This window comes from Hyposmocoma kahamanoa, unplaced genomic scaffold, assembly GCF_003589595.1.
Source record: "Hyposmocoma kahamanoa isolate Upper Pololo Valley unplaced genomic scaffold, ASM358959v1 78, whole genome shotgun sequence".
Taxonomy (NCBI): domain Eukaryota; kingdom Metazoa; phylum Arthropoda; class Insecta; order Lepidoptera; family Cosmopterigidae; genus Hyposmocoma; species Hyposmocoma kahamanoa.
Window position 1 is genome coordinate 3,413,108 of NW_020653945.1, and position 18,233 is coordinate 3,431,340.

General features: G+C 35.7%; 2 non-coding genes across 2 annotated transcripts; both read left to right on the forward strand.

Moving 5' to 3' along the window:
* Positions 1–4,865: 4,865 nt before the first annotated feature.
* Positions 4,866–4,984, forward strand: LOC113233464. The gene has a single exon (XR_003310706.1). It is a non-coding gene; the product is annotated as a 5S ribosomal RNA (ribosomal RNA).
* Positions 4,985–5,270: 286 nt separating this feature from the next.
* LOC113233466 lies at positions 5,271–5,389 on the forward strand. Its single transcript, XR_003310708.1, has one exon. It is a non-coding gene; the product is annotated as a 5S ribosomal RNA (ribosomal RNA).
* The last annotated feature ends 12,844 nt before the right edge of the window (positions 5,390–18,233 follow it).

The following is an 18,233-nucleotide window of genomic DNA, read 5'->3' on the forward strand; positions in this document are numbered from 1 at the left end:
TGGTATAGCGTCTGCCACGGTATGCTAGAAGACGTCGGTTCGAATCCGGCCGGATTGAAGGAATTTTTTCTGAGTGTTCGACCTTTGTATTAATAATAATACTGAAAACTTTTTTTCAGGTTCGGGAACTGGCAGCGCGTCAAGTTGTTAATGCAAACATCAATGTTGTATCAAGAAAAAAATACCCACCAGCGCTCCGAACATTTGCGTTAACATTACACTATTATTCGCGTAAGGCCTATAATTATGTGCGCAACACATTTAATACGAATTTGCCTCATCCAAGGAAATTAAAAAAATGGTATGTAAAAATTGGTGGAAGTCCAGGCTTCACAAAGGAATCCCTCGCAGCTTTGAAGTCAAAAGCAAACTCTTCACCGTCACCTCTCCTTGCAACATTAGTAATTGACGAAATGAGTATCCGACGGCGCATCGAACTGGATGGACAAAAACTTTATGGGTATGTCGATATGGGTACAGGATTAGAAGGAGACCACTTAGCAGAGGCGAAGGAGGCATTGGTGTTTTTGATTACTGCTATCAATGATAATTTTAAATTACCTGTGGGTTTTTTCCTTGTGGACGGCGTTACAGGCACACAAAGAGCTGAGTTAGTAAAACAATGTCTAGAAATGGTTCACAGCGCAGGGGTAAACGTAGTGGCTTTAAGTTTTGACGGCTGCGCTGCTAACATATCTATGGCTGGCCATCTTGGTTGCTGCTTTCAAGACTTCAAGGTGACATTTGATCATCCAGTGACTCTTGAACCAATAGTTGCAGTGCTGGACCCTTGTCACATGATAAAATTAATCAAGAATTCTTTTATAAGCTACCGCACCTTTGTAGACAAGGACGGGAGTAAAATAGAGTGGAAATATTTAGTCCAACTAAACAATTTGCATTACACGGAAACTTCTCATCTAACCAATAAATTGAGAGATCGTTGCATTAATTTCAAGAACGAAAGAATTAAAGTAAAACTGGCCACGCAACTGTTTAGCCTAAACGTCGCAGAAGCCATTAAATTTTGCAGAATAAATTTACACATGGAATCATTTCAACTCAGTGAACCTACCGAAAAGTTTATAATTATTTTCAATAATATTTTTGATATTCTTTATTCGAAAAATCTTCATCAGTATGGATATAAAGAGGCACTGAATGAAAATAATGCTTACAAGGTTTTTGAATTTTTAAACATGGCATTCCAATATATATTTACTCTCAAACTTGAAGATGGGACCGTTGTAATAAAAAGCCTAAGAAAGACTGGTTTCCTGGGATTGATGAACTGTATGAAGGCTTTAGAGCACTTATACGAGACCTTGATTAAAACTAAAATTTTAATATATTTACCTTTTTACAAATTGAGCCAGGATCCTCTTCAGCTTTTGTTAAGTAACATAAGATCACTTGGAGGATCCCACAACAATCCAACAGCAAAACAATTTATATCGGCTTATAAAAAAATGATGATATATGTCAAACTAAGAGAAACAAATAGAGGAAATTGCAGCACATTGGAAGAGTTGTCTGTTCTAAACTGTTCGTCGGCAGAAGAACGCATAAACAAAACATGTGGTCTGAACATCGCGGAAAATGATGATAATGTTAGTGAAAACGGAACTTTTACTAATGCAGATTTTGAACATATTAATATGTCAGAGTTGGGTCATCTGGCCACAACACATATTGCAGGGTACATTGTCAGAAAACTGATTATGTCGATAAATTGTAATATTTGTGCGAAGGCCCTTATAACATCACAAAATCAGAGTCTTCATAAATTAATAGTTGTGAAGGATAAGGACGGTCTTCAGTATCCGTCAAAGGATGTTATTCGAATATGCCAAATTGCACACACATTTGTCAAAGTCTTTGATGGGAATAACGTACAAAAAGAAATTTTAATGGCAAAAATTTTGAGACAGTTCATCGGAACAAATATCTTCGACACCATTTCAAGACATCAATTGGGAGAATATCCGACCTCGAATCATGTAACTGATTTAATGAAAGCCGTTATTACACGCTACTTCAATATCTGTATACATCATTTACACAAACTAAAATCTAAACGTTAATTGTTAATTAAGTAAGTTACGTTGCAAGGATAATACAATTCCAACATTTACGTATATATATATCTTTCATTTCTATCCTCTCTATACAACTTAAACTTTATGCATATATCTTCAGAGATTTATAGAACTGGTAGCAGTAACGATCTACGTGAAAGAGTTCGTCAAGGGAAGCATTGCTACCTTACTTATTTCTGCCGCCAAGCAGTAATGTGAGCATTACTGCGTTCCGGTTTGGTAGGGTAAGAGTGCTGGTGAAATCACAGGCACATGCGACTTGTTAACTTATGTCGTCATTGTTACCTCTTACAATAGTAAAACTAGAGCCTCGTTACGAATGTCATATTAAATGTATGGAAGCATTGATGTACTTGTTGTTTGGGAGCGTTTAACGTAAAAATTTTGGATATTTCTAGTTTTATTTTTAAAATGTTATTGATGTCGATTTACTCATTAGGTAACGTGCTTTCGATATCAGTTTAAAGCTTTTGGTATCTCTTATATTTATGGAATAACCGTTTGGGCACACTTAACGATTACACACTGTATAGCATTGGTAAAGGGTACATTATCTTCACAGTAGACCTAATTTTACAGTTACAGTTACAGCATTTTGCTTTGGGGTAATGCCGCCGATATCAACAGAATCTTTGTCCTGCAGAAACGTGCAGTTAGGGCAATTTACAATCTGGGCCCCAAAGTATCTTTGAGAGATAAGTTTAAGGAAATTAACATTCTTACACTAGCCTCACAGTACATTTATGAGAATGTAATTTATGTTAAAAGGAATAGTAATTTATTTATGAAAAATAGTGACAGACATAACATTAATACGAGGAATAGAAATAAACTAGCTTTTCTTGATAGTCGTCTTCACAAAGTCAAAAAATCATTTAAGGGGCAATGTATACGCTTCTATAACAAGATTCCGGTTGATATACAAAATTTGACTTACACGAGGTTTAAAACTATGATGAAACAAAAACTTTATACTAAAGGTTATTATACAACTTCTGCGTACTTGGATGACAAAAATCCGTGATAGTAACCCGTTTCGGTCATGGAGGTAATCTCGATCTCTGATGTTTGATAACAAAAAAAATATATTGTAAATGTTGAATGTATACAAATTATTTACAAAGAGCAACCCCTAGAGTTTCTTGTTCGTTCTTCTCAGGGGAATCACGAATTAGCGGTAGAGTTTAACCAAGTTGACGATTTCAAGTGGAATAATGCTTACCTATGAAATAAAGATTATTTTGTTTTTTATTCTGAAAATGTGTCTCTAACAAAATATGTTTTTTCATGGTAACTATGTCCTATGATATCAAAGGACCCGACGAACAAGTCAAGTAGCAGTTGCGATGCCACACAGATCTATAAATCGCAAAATTCCGTGGTAGTAACCCGTTTAGCTCATGGAGGTAGTCTCAATCTCTGATGTTTCAAATAATAATAAAAAAATATTGTAAATGTTATTTACAAAGAGCAACCCCTAGAGTTTCTTGCTCATTCTTCTCAGGGGAATCTGCCTTACGAATGAGCGGTAGAGTTTAATATTGTGACGATTTCAAGTGTAATAATGCTTACCTATGAAATAAAGATTATTTTGAATTTGAATTTGAAAAGTAGTAGGGTATAGCGTTATTATTGTGATAATTCGATGACCATCCACTTTTAATTTTTATAAAATACGCATTAATATAATGTTGTCTATGGATTGTAAACAATAGATCCCCGTAAACTATGGTAATTTAGTTGCGACGACACATTTACCCGGATTTGATTTGATAACTAAGTTACTGAAGTGAATACTGGGGGTCTACTCTCGATCTCCGTCAGACATCCGTCCGAAACAATTAAATAAGCAATACTTGACCAAATGAAAGGACGCGTGATGCGAATGAAGCTTCATACTGGATTACTTATTTCACAGTAATTGTTTCAGATACGATGAATTCCGCTGCATTGATATCAAAGGCATGCTATGATACAAACTCAATACTTTAAATATCAAAGCATAACATAATACGAATAAATAGGCAGCAAAATGTGTTTTATCTTTGTAACACTTATTCAATTTTCGTAATAAAACAATTATTACATCTAGTGTAATTTAGACAGCGTTTTTACCATAACTCACAAGTGAAGTAAGAGTTACATAAAACTGTCGACCTTCATGAAGGAGGAATTTTGGCCGAGGGGTGTCCAATTATATCGGAGATTCTGCGGGCGGTCACGTGTCACCAGATTGAATCACACGTCGCCGACAAGTGATATGCGTTTATAAATAATTATTTAGTTTTTATATTGTTATTATCTCTGGAGTGGGCAACAGAAACCGGCGACCAGGTTTAAGCTATGATAACAAATTACACTAATCTTTATATGTATGAACCGCCATCTGTGAACGCCTCCTAGTATCATCTACAGGCGAGGTTTTGTCGCTTACTGGAGGTAAGCTATGCTGTACTGATTGGTTCGTAAAGAAAGTTATAGATGGCAGGAGCATACTTTTTTAAAGTAGTGTATTGTTATCGCATTGTGTAGGTAAACAACTGCTTATGAATTTGAAATTCTTATAAAATATGTATTACTTATATATTTTTATTATTATATTTGCTATGTGGTAGAGTTATCCAAGTTTGTAAATAACAACTAGCCTCTTTTTCTTTATTATGTAAAATATTAACGATATTGCAAGGCCGTACAAATAATTATAGTTTTTGATAACAAGCACGTTGTATATTTCTTAAACTGAACGTTAATTTCCAGAAGGCTTTCGCCAACGACCATACCACGTTGGATACACCGGTTCTCGTCCGATCACCGAAGTTAAGCGACGTCGGGCGCTGTCAGTACTTGGATGGGTGACCGCCTGGGAACACAGCGTGTCGTTGGCTTTTTGCTTCCAAATTTCTTAACTCAATTCTCTTTGCCACGCAAGTGCCACGCCGTTGATGTATTTTTAACCGACTTCAAAAAAAGGAGGTGGTTTACAATAAAATTTTTTTTTTGTGTATATATTACAATATTACTCTGGTATTTGTGAACCGATTTCATCTTATTTAGTTTTTACGGCAATGGAGTTATTAAATCTTTTTATTATTTGATTTGATAAGACAACAGTTCTCAGCTTACGATGACGGCATATTCTTTAAAGTGAATGTTAAATTTAGACACTCTGTCGCCAGCGACCATACCACGTTGGATACACCGGTTCTCGTCCGATCACCGAAGTTAAGCGACGTCGGGCGCTGTCAGTACTTGGATGGGTGACCGCCTGGGAACACAGCGTGTCGTTGGCTTTTTGCTTCTAAATTTTCTTAGCTGCATCTCTTTGCTACGCAAGTGCGATGCCGTTGATGTATTTTTAACCGACTTCAAAAAAGAAGGAGTTGGAGGAGGGTTTTTTTATGTAAGTGACGCGATATACCATAAATTAGGACTGTCTGCAGACTATCCAAGTCCTCACCGTTATAGTAAAACTGTCGTGTTCACGGATGGTGACCTTATTATTTTTTGGAGTATACTGCTTTGTACCGGGGGTTTAAAAATTTTAATTTAAGTTTTTCTGTTATCGGTTTTTTGTTTTTTTTAAAGCATTCATATTCATTCAGCAAATAAATAGACTGTTTGGGAAACCCAAGGGCCGGTAGCTACCTTGCCCAAGCCATTAGCATAGCCAATTTTATTCATATAATTAAATCCTAGTTTTAGTTTCTAGTATTTTAATAATAACAACGTAATAATAATAACGCACACACTTATAGCCCCGCACAATGGAAACCCTTTGTCGCGGGTGCCATAGACACACACATAAACAATCACAAATTACACCCAAACTCACGAGAGAAATAAATGTAAGCCATACAAATATTTCTCCCGGCCCGGTAATCGAACCCGGGACCTCTGCGTGGCAGTCCAGCTTGGTAACCATTCGGCCACCGAGGCAGTTACATTTTAAGCTTTTATTGTACTTTACCTGTTTACAGCTCCACCGCCAATGAGGAGATTTGGTTGTGGACTCAGTGTCGACGGCTTAGCGGTGGCCACCACTAGTTGTGCAATGCGCAACGGGAAGTGGCGTGCCTACAGCTCCGGTACCTGTCTGTAAAATAGGGAGGGTACTGTACGTGCACCCGGGGCGACTCACCCGAGGCACTAGCCTCTCGAAGAACCGGATGTAGTCAAATGACAGAGGTCTGTGACAACCCTGTTCACTGGCTGATCTGGGGTCAGAACCTGAACTTAAAAGGTTCCTGTGCGCACACAGGTCATAGTGCCCTTCTCGTATAGGTACCTTAAGGGTCGGTAGGGAGGGTCGGTACTGAATATCATCTACGCACGCACTACATACGCACGCACGGTGTCGCACGCACGCACGCAGGCGTGCTTGCACGAGGCTGCCATCGCCCCTGCCCCTAGATGTACTATACCTGAGTAGTTACCGACGCTGCCTCCATGTAATGTTGTACATATTTTAATTGTACGATACAGTGTACGTCTCTCAGCATGACTTTGAGGATTACGTCATATTCCTTAATGCGAATGTTGAATTTTGGATTGAATTGGATCTGTCACCGCCAACGTCCGTTTGACATTGAAAACACCTGTTGTTGTTTTTTGATTAGAAATAGCGCACATGTAAGTTTTGTATTAACAACTCTATTTTTGCAATTCATCTCTGTACCGAGAGAACAGTACTATCAGCAAAGTTGACTTCTTACCACCATACGGGTTCTTTTTGCGTGCAAGCAACGGCGGTCAGCCTGCATGTTCTGGTAAACCAATGCCATTTAACGATTTAACTAAATAATGGGCGAAGCTAGCTACAGTGTCTGCTTGTTTTGGGACTAGGAAAGCTCTTACAGCACAGAATGATACGATCGTGCTTTCGATTGAAAAGTTTACCGCGTCGGCGTCCACACCGATTGTTTGTGCGTTCGATTAATATTTGCTGTTAAAGCAATGCAGCCGCGTTCTAGGGTCGCGCCGAAAAGTAAGTTTTTTTTAATTTATCATTTCGTTTTTTCTGACCTAATGGTTAGTGTATTTTGCTAGCAGTACAGTCAACACTACCTATACACTTTTGTTCAACAAGATCCGTCAATGTGTGACTTGACATGCTGTCGCCTGTAAGAAGCGTTGCTGTAAATTTAACTGAGGAGGAGGGATTATTTTTGTTCTTTAACGCATACACTCAACATAGCCCCGCACTAGGAAACCGTATATCGCGGGTGTCATGGACATGCACCCAAACTCACGAGAGAAATAAACGTAGGCCATACATTTCTCCCGGTCCGGGAATCGAACCCGTGACCTCTGCGTGGCAGAGCAGCATGGTAACTGTTCGGCCATGGAGGCAGTTATATTGCATTATATTATGTATGTACAATCACTAACAATCAATCTGTAAGCTAGAAAACGTATTTTGGAACAGCTATAAGAGATTCGTGCCCCATATTCGGCTGTTGGACGTATATGGCTATGTATTGTACAGCGTTTGCTACAGGAAAGGAGCCGCTATATTCCAAAACCCCACTTTATTCCGAACATCCAGATTCTGCGCGTAGGCAGAGAGATTATAATCTTTAGACACGGCGTGGGAACGACGCATGCGCGTGTAACGTAGCATTTATTAATGTAAAAAGTTGTAATGGCTGCCTGCTGCACGTTGAAATAAACTTGTGATGATTCGTAATGAGATGAAAGAGGAAATAGGGCGGCTTGGACAAGGTAATCACATCCGTACGTAGACCCATAAACATAGCAAACGAATGAAGAGACCAGGGAAAGAATGATCAAAGTCGACAAAAAACGTGTTTCGAGTTAAATATCGCCGTCTAATTCATTAAATGCTGAGCGTATTTTGCCTAAATCAGGAAAAGGGTAATTAAGGTCCTGAAAAATTTAACTTTAAAGAGCCTTTACTACCTGAAATGGCTTTGGTTGATTCCACATGACAGTGGAAGTGTTAAATCAAACCCGCGGGTTTATAGGACCGACCGACCTACTACGAGCACTTACCTGACGAACTAACAAATGAATCTTGTAAGGAAACGTTCAGGCGCAAAGTGAAGAACCTTTTATTGGAAAAATTCCCTTTGTTCAGTAACAGAGTACATTGAAAGTACTATAGCCGCTCACGCGATGCGCTCCTCCTACCGCAAAATGGTGGCTATTTGGTTTCGCAAAATAGAAAAGGATTCAGTTTAAATACAAGTTTTTATAAATAAAAATTATTATTCTGCATTGCTAAATAAATACCCTACGTACTACCAACAAAAACATCTCAAATAAAATGCAGTAATACAACAAATCCTGCACTTAAAAAGCACTAATGAAATTTTTGGTATACTTGGATTAATATGATAATATTCCGTTTGAGTGGTTCTAACGTTTACCATGAAATTACTCCTTAAAGTATAGCTTATAAACATTTATATTCAGGGTAAACTTAAAAAACGCTACTTACGGTATGTTTTCAATAAATAAACACCGAAATCACCAGCCCAAACAATAACACACACGATTGTCGTGTCGTGACGTATTTTTGAAGTTGTTTATTTTTTTTAAATGACAGACCCAGGCATTAAAAATTTTATGGTTTGCTAGAGTAGTTACCGAAATAGCAATCAATATTAGTTACTTTACCTGTAATAACTTCGATATCCGATAAATCGGTATAAAATCATCACCGGCACCTCTAGGTGTGGTATGCGTCTACGGCTGCATGTATCGCGTGAGCGGACAGAAACAATTAAATTATTGTATTTATTAATGAATTTGATATTCACCGTATTATTATACTTTAATTTACATTTATTAGTTATTAAGAATCCATATTAACATTTCCTACAGTATCTACTCTTGACATTGTTAGTTTAATTCAATTATTTATTAATTTCATTAATTACCTTGATTATATGTATAATTATTTCTTCATTATTTTGTAAACTGATACTCACTTTTCGAAGAGGAGTATAAAATCACATGTAATTGTATTTGTATGGAATTTTGTAACGTTGAGAGAAATAAAAAAACAAACAACAATCACTTTGCAAAAATATATAGTAAAATTTAATATGACTATATGGTGTGAAAAATTTCCTAAAAATTTTCGCGATAGAAAAAAAACACAAACTTACCTCGAAATTTTACAAGAAAACCGCTGCATTCAACAGGTATTTTACATATAACAAACAATATAATTCGCTCTGGACCTTTTGAAGGGAAAAGTGTCGTTTTTATTTTGACTTTAAATTATTTTGTGAAATCTAGTTTAAAGTGGAATAGGATAGTGCTATTGTGCCTTAATCGAAGATTAAAACGCGAAATTATACGAATCTCGAACTAAAATACCCGTATTGACCCGTTTTAAGGAATCCCGAGTCAATCCAAGCACGCCGCCTCAAATTGCCTACCCTCTTTGTGGCGGCCATATTTACAGAAACATATTTAAACTTCATGTTTAGGCTGATGGCTTTGCCAAAGCCTTAATAAATAAAAAAAATAACAAACAATATTTTTTTATATCAACTGAACTAAATAGAACACGTACTTATAGTATGCGATATACGTCTTTCATATAACTTTAATTTCTTTTTTTTAAATAATTTCTGAAATAAAGCCAGTGTCCCTGCCTCTGGACCCTAGCAAAATGATCTGAATTAGTACTGGAAAAATTATTTTCGAGCTAAGGTAGTATCGACTTTTAATTATAAAAGACTTAAAAGACGGTAGAAAAGTTAAATAATATTTATAAATATTTTTTTTAAGTAAAAGGGAATATATAGCGTTACACACATTATGTCGCATTGATTTGTTTATTTATTTATTCATACATGGAAAACTAACAGCTACTTACATTTAATAAAAACAGGAAAATAAACATAAAACCAATTATAAAAAATAAAATATAAAAACTTGAAAATTATACAGAACTGCAGCAGTTACAGTTAAAAATAAAGCAAAGAGCCATACATCACTGGACCTAGTAATCGTAAGATAATTCTATCAAAATCACTCATTGCGAGGTAGTAAGCCAGTCGGCCACATTCCGGACACAAAGGAATTACCACAATTCAGGGCAATTTCATTAATCGCCCAGACTGCAGGCTGTAATTGTAGCACACACGATGGTCATGGATTAATGTAGAAATGTAGAATGTAAATGCCTCCAACAAGTTACATAATTTTTATAATATCAACCAGGATTGTGCCTGATGCAGGTTGCTCACACATCAGCGGATGATACAGATGCTATTTTTTTTACTTTTATATCAGCCGATGGTGATATGGATGCTAATTTTAAGAATATAAAAAGAAATGCAAAAATGTAAATCCTTACTGGATCTATCGACAAAATAAATAATGATAATAAAATTGTTTATTGAATAACTTATTGTATAAAGGAATAACTAAAGACTATGTGAATCAATGTAAAATATAACACATATAACTAAAATACTAATTATACATTTATGTTATTAAATTATAAACAAAACAATACAATGCAAATCATATATATTAGACGACATTTATGTTGGGATAATTAATGAATTCTCTGTATCATCGTAGGACATAGTTTGAAGAAATTCTTAGAGATTATTTCAATGATTTTGTGATATTTATTAAGAGCTCTCATGCCAAAAAAGTTTTGACGTTGGCTCCGCCCAAATTTGTGAAACAAATATATGCTTGAAGTTCGCGTGACATGCAACAGGAGATGTTAAATTTTGCGTATTAAAAGTACCAAATTCGTTTTAGCGGAATAACTCTGAAACTAAAGGGATTAAAAAAAATCCGTAGTGACAGCTCTCGATCATCCGTAAATATAATTAATTATCTAATTTTTGTCCTAATAACCTGTAGCATTTCGAGGATGAATCGAAAAAATGTGAAAATTAGAGGTCATTTCGTGATTTTTATCTATCGAGGAAACTTTATTGTTTTATGTTTCTGATTAGTGTCTATGCTTGAATATATCGTGTAGTTACTCATACAATATTTTATTTTTAACTTTAAAGTGGATATACCCCTCTAAAATCAAATCGAAGATTAGGAATTTTTCCTCTGCTCCCTCTTAACAAAAGAATCATTTTGCATGAAAGCAATCAATCGGCCTAGATTATCGTTGTGGAATTTTATCATAGTTATTATATTAAAAACAACAGCTGAACTGCGTACAGTCTGTTTCCGGAAGGTTTGTAAATTGGACGTAGTAAACAAAAAGGATCCAATGCACATTCAGTCACTTTCGAGATATGGCAATTTGAAGTTTAATAACGTTTCTCACTATTGTTTTATTTTCAAAACTTATAATGTCATGTAACTCTAGAGATATTTATTTATGTTTATATGTTGGATTTTTTTGCTGATCTAAGAGGTTAGACTTTAGGAACCGTTTGATACATATCTCATTTTATGATAATTTTGTGGATTGGATCCTTTTTGCTTACTACGTCCAATTATTTCAGCGTGCTTTTTAGGTCATGTCACGTCTTGAACATTCTCAATGAATATCAGCATCGATGAATACGGATGCTGATATTTGCAACAACACTAATATCAAATGATAAAAAGAAGTAAGAATTAAAGATCAGCAAGTCTTTTCTCAGTTAAAAGATGTCAGTCATTAATACTTATTCTCTTTATTTACACTGTTGGATCGATTTGAAATTTAGATATGATATTGCAACCTGGACAATCTGCAGATTACCCAATTCCTCAATTACTTACAATAAAACTATCGTGTATAAGCTTATTAAAATGTTCACCGATTTGTTAGCTTATTTTATCGAGTTTCTGAAGTACACTCTTTTGTATCAGGGATTTTTTATGATACCAACAGACGGGACGAACAAGTCGTGCACCTGATGGTAAGCGGCACACCTATCCATAACAGTGCTACTCAGAGATTTTAATCGCAAAGACCTGAGGGTCTCTGTCACTGCGCCCGTCATCCAGTGCCATGTACCTGCAATTTCATCAACACCCTTGCCCTTCAAAACCGGAACACATTAATGATGAGATTCCTTCTTCTTTTCTTGGCGGAAATAGGTACAGTGGCAGTGTTTTTTTTTATAACGCGTACACACTCGTAGCCCTGCACTAGAGAAACCCTGTATCGCGGGTGCCATGAACACATACATCGTCGTTATACTGCGAAAACCAATTATCTGGAATTTACACAGAAAATGACTTAATTTAGGATGCCGCGATAAAATTGCTGCAAAATCATTGACTTACAATTATATGGACGTCGGGTCCGCGCTAAAAAGTGTCCGAACTTATAGGGCATTAAAATCGTATACAGAGCGTCATTCACGCTTTAGTCTTCGTTTGTTCGACTGACAGCGAAGCAAGCAAAATTAGACAGTAGTGACATTACAATTTAAATTCAACGTTTTAGCTTTTTCATATTCGTTTACATGTCACTACGTTTAAATAGGTTGACTTGGGACATTTTTTCGTGGTTTTTGTATTAGACCCGTCGTCCATTTAGTTGTAAGTCAATGTGTAAAATGCAAACATTTTCAAATTTCGGTAAAACATAAAATGTGGATTTATCCGTTACAAATAACATTTGTGAAAACAAAACAATTTTTGACCCAGTGAAATTCTAATTGCATTTATTTCAAAGTCGATATTTTGTGAAATAATTGTTTTTCCCAGTATAACGGCGACATAGACTACCACAAATTTCGTTAAGTTCGGCCACGGAGGCAGTTTTATGGACGAACTCTTTCACAAGCCCAATACCTGCTCAAATCATCATGCGTTGTAAGTCTTGTTTCTTTAAATTCTTATGATTTTATTTTATTTATTTATTTATGAACGTACAAAACCTACTTATCCATGTGACAGCATAAGCAGCGTTGTTTGTTTTGAACACCAAAGTTTGATGTTCAACGTACATCCGACGGCTCTATTGACTTTAAAGACTAGAATTTATAAGTAAATTTATGTAGAGCTCCTTGTAACAGCGTTTGTAAAAGGAAGTACTTCCGCCTTAAGTATTTCTGCCGTCCAGCAGTAATGTACGCACTAGTGCATTACAGCACATGGGACTTGTCAAATGTAGTTGAGTAGCCCTTCAGGTTTTTGCGATATAAAGCTCTGAATGACATTGCAACTGTTCTATATAAGCTTATCGGTTTCTACCAAGCGCACAACTTGTTCATCTTATCACTTAATATAATAAAAAATCTTTAAATCTTTATTCATAGCCATTAACAATTAGTAGTAGGGAATAGTAATAGGGCTTAATTTAATAGTGACTAATAGATGACCAGTCGAACAACATCGGGGTCTAACATAACCTTTCTAAAAACAATCTTATTTCAATGTAAGCTTAAAGTAAGCTTATTATAATATTACTCCTAATCGAACCATGACGAACCTGTCAACCAAGTAATATATTATTGCAAAAGTGATTGAAAGAACGAATGATTTCCCAATATTGTCTATTTCCTTAGTAAAAACGGGAAAGAGATAACGCTATGTGAACTATATAATGCCATCTCTTTGTTTTTTGATGTTCCGAATCGTCTTATCGTGTTTAAGTACTTAATGTTATTTATATTCAGAGAATTTTGACTGTTAAAAAAAGAAAAGTATGTAATAATAAAATCTATTAAAATTACGTTGTTTTCAATCATTATTCCGCATTTTCATGAAGAAAAATATATAAAACAAGCTGAGTCTTGACAGTCACGTTGTGAATTCGGAACTATAGTCTAGTGTCAATTGTTAGTTTCGTCAAGGAGCATATAGATGGCGCTGTCATAATTTTACGAAATAAACATCGCGTATTTTTATTTAACGAGAAATTATTTCCTATGTGCTACTAAATAAGAAATAAACAAAATATTGAAGAGATATATATACATATAAATAAGTAAGTTCAACTTAACTTTTAATCATTACAAATCTATATTAAGACAATAAAACTGAAAATAATATTGTTTCCATTGCATCGTTGTAACTATTTTAAGATTACTAAATTTGACATAAGAGCAATATTACTTTAATGTTAAAGTTTTTTTAACGTCATAGTACGAACTGAGCTAATGAATAGTCACAAAGCTGCCAATAAAACATCATTATTTTAACATTATAATAAGCTTACTTTAAGAGCGTTATGGTACGAAAAGGCAATGTACGGTTAAAGGAACATTGTTTTAAGAGGTTGTGATAGGCTCCCAGACCCCACAAAACGATTCAACCTGTGCTAGCGGATAGTACTGTTGTCGCCGCGACGGGCCAGCATAAATCGTATTTGAGACAATATGGCTTACGAGTATACAGAAAGGTTGATGTCCAAAAACCAGTACAGTATAACTGTTCGTTTGGGACCCAGAAAAGAAAGGGTAGAGTTTGAAAAACAATTAGTGCGTTTAAAAGATACTTAATACTATAGTTTAGTAATGTAAATTTAGGAGTATAGTGTGATCCTGTGTAATCCTTCTGACCTTAATATTGTTAATTTATTTTAGAAAATTAACAATATTAAGGTTAATATAAAAGAAAACCTATGTAATCTTCCTTTCCGTTGTATTAAGCGTAGAAGCTATAAATTGTAAACTTATCATCCTTTGGATTCTCTCCAAACAGTTTGAAGAGTTAGTTAAATAAGATTAGTAAAGTAAGTAAGCCACTCTAGTCATGTAAAAGTTACCTTTTTTACCTTCAAATTAAAAGGCGTGTCCATCCGATTAATCACTTGAATCAAAATTACGGAACCATTGAGTATCCTAAATTGAATGCGCTTCAACTACAAAGAAACCCGACTTTATGTAGCTTAACAATCCCCTGTGTTTGCGCTCGGGGTCATTATTGAAATTCCTTGACGGTAGGTACTAGTTCATTGACAGAGATGTCCAATATTGGGGTTGTAACTCCCACCTCCGGATATAATAGTCCTACTAGGTGCTATTTTAACAAGATAAAACTCGCAGATAGATACTTGCAAAAGAAAATACACATTATTTAAGAAATTAAATGTGTGCGCGCGTGTGTCTCTGTGTGTCTCTCTCTCTCTCTCTGTGTGCGTGTATGTGTGTGTGTGTGTGTGTGTGTGTGTGTGTGTGTGTGTGTATGTGTGTGTGTGTGTGTGTGTGTGTGTGTGTGTGTGTGTGTGCGTGCGTGTGTGTGCATGCGTGTGCGTGCGTGCGTGTATATGAGTGCGTGTATATATGTTCGAATAGATGTTCCATCCAACATAATCTAAAAACCATCAAATTGGTCTTTGAATGAAAAAAAAATCTTTGAGATCAGTCCATCCGTTTGGGAGTTATGTTGCAGACACACACAGAGGCTTCAAACCTATACATCTGTACTCTATTTCTCATTTACAGCAACTTGTTATTGTTGAGAAAATTATTACAACAGTGTCAACGGCAAATGACAATACAAACGACACACGTGAAATATAACGTAAGTAATTTACGTAACGCTTACGAAACCATTACATTACATCTTACGATTATAGTGTGATAGAGCTTGACTTAATTTTTTTTTTACGTAACGTTTTTAATCTATATGAATTATTAATAGGAATTATTCATAGAAAGCAAGAAGACGAACACTTAAAAAAAATTCCTTCGATCTAGCCGTATTCGAACCAACGTCTTCTAGCACCGTGCCAAACGCTATGCCAACTAAGCCACGGAACGAACCAGCGGATCTCACGAATTTCTCTAAGTGCTTATTTGTCGGATCTTTGTATCTGGTTTTAACGACTTTTTAGCCGTAGTGCCATCTATACATCTGGAACCTAATTGTGTCTTTATCGCAAAGACACGATTAGGTTCGGTTAGGTTAGGTATAAAAGAAAAAACATTTTCCTCTCAAAATTATTTTCGAGGTTATGAAAATTCAAAGTAACGTTATTTAAGTTAAGAACTAAACGGGTCACTGTCATGGATTTTTGCCATCCAAGTACGCAGGAGCTGTATAATAATAATAGTATAAAGTTTTTGTTTCACTACAGTTTTAAGCCTCTTAAATGGCAAATTTCGAATATCAATCGGAATCTTATTATAGAAGCGTACACATTGCCCAATTAATTTGAAACTTTATGAAGGCGACTGTCAAGAACAGCTAGTTTATTTTTATTCCTACTACATAGGGAGCACTATAAACAATATTTAAAAAGTAATTATAACATTTGAAAATGGATCTCTTTGGCTGTAGAATACACTTTGTTTCATCTGACTGTCACTTGTTTTTACATTATGGCGTGATTTTAGAAATTCGTTATCTACATCACTATGGATTTAACTCGTTAAAATTTTTGTAGTATGATTTTCTACGACTTTAAGGGTAATTTAACAGTTCGCCGGACCTTCGCTCGGCTTCAAATTGCTTGTGGCGATAAAGCACCATGCAAGACGACTATTTATAGCTGGTTTGCAGAATTCAAACGCGGTGGTGTGAATCTCCGTGACGAATTTCGTGATGGTCGCCCGTCCACTGTTGTGAACAACAAAAACATCGATTCTGTGCGTCGTATGATAAAAACAGACAGGCATGTGACATACCTTGGGATTCGGGCATCTTTAGGCATGGGCATGAGTCAAATACAATCAGTAATACACAAACATTTAGGTGTGAAAAAACTGTGGCTGTCGGTGGATTCCACACAATTTGACTGAGGCTCAAAAAACGGATCGCCTCTCCTGGTGCAATGCCATGCTTACCAGATTCAACGAAGGGGCGTCAAATTTGGTGTGGGATGTAGTAACAGGTGACGAAACATGGATTTATAGTTACGATCCCAAAACAAAGCAGCAATCGAGCGTATGTGTCTTTCGAGATGAGCCGAAACCAACCAAAGTGGCGCGCGTGCAAAGTGTCTCTAAGCGGATGCTTGGTTCTTTTTTTAATAAAACTGGACACGTGGCTACTGTTGCTTTAGAGAATCGTTGTACCATGAATAGTGATTGGACCATTTATTTGCCGGAAGTTATTGATAAATTCCTTGAAAATAACCGTAAACGCCGTATCATCTTGTACCACGATAATGCCAGTTCTCACACGGCCAGATAGACAAATGAATTTTTGACCCGACCAGGCACCTCGTGGCTTTTATTTATTGCCAAAAATTAAGAACCAGTTACGCGGTCAACGATTTTCATCACCTGAAGAGGCTGTCGAATAGTATGAAATATATGTTTCAGAGTTTATCAAGTAATATGTCTCAAGTTATTGTTGTAAATATTTTCAAAATTGGTTGTTTTCTGTCATTCCTATGAAAAGTGCATTAACGCTAACGGAGAATATTTTGAGAAACAATAAATTTATTTCTGACCATTTATAGTATTTTTTTCTTATTCATTTCGGAAAATTATAGTACGCTTCACGCTTGAATATTATGTCCGTCTTTTGTGTGTATTTTTCAATAATAAAAAATTTTTTTCTTAACATAAATAACATTTTCATAAACTGTGACGTAAATATAAGAATGTTATTCTCTTTAAACTTATCTCTCAAAGACACTCTGGGGCCCAGATTGTAAATTGCCTTAACCGCATGTTTCTGCAGGACAAAGATTCTATTAATATCGGCGACATAACCTCAAAGCAACATGCCGTACGTCATTAAACTGTGAAAGTAGCTGAAGTAAATCAATCTAGCTGTTTCGACGTCTGAAAGTTTTCGTATTTTTAACTGACGTTAAAAAAAGGAGGACATTCTCAATTCTGTAGGTTTTTTTGTATGTGTGTTTGTTGTGACTGATTTTGATTTTTGTTGGAAAGAGGGTAGGTACCTCAGAAGTGTCCCATTTAAATTTAAAGAAAATATTCCACCTCTAAGGGTGGCAAACTAGGGGATGAATGACTTTTGAGGTCGGTTTTTTTAGTACTCTGTACTGAGGTTATTTAAATCGAAAGAAGAAGAAGAAGAAATCGCGTACACTGCAGAGCTGAGCCGTTTTGATAACTTATTTATTTATATGTGGACCCTCATATTAAAACGTTACATCTACATATCTACCATTCGCACACTTGGTGTTAACAACGACACGAACTTTTCAGGTTTCCAAATTAGTCGATAACTTTTTTGCGCAAATATGAGAGTTATAAAATTTCACATAACATATCTACGTAATTTGTTTCATGTAGTTCATGTAATTTTTATGAC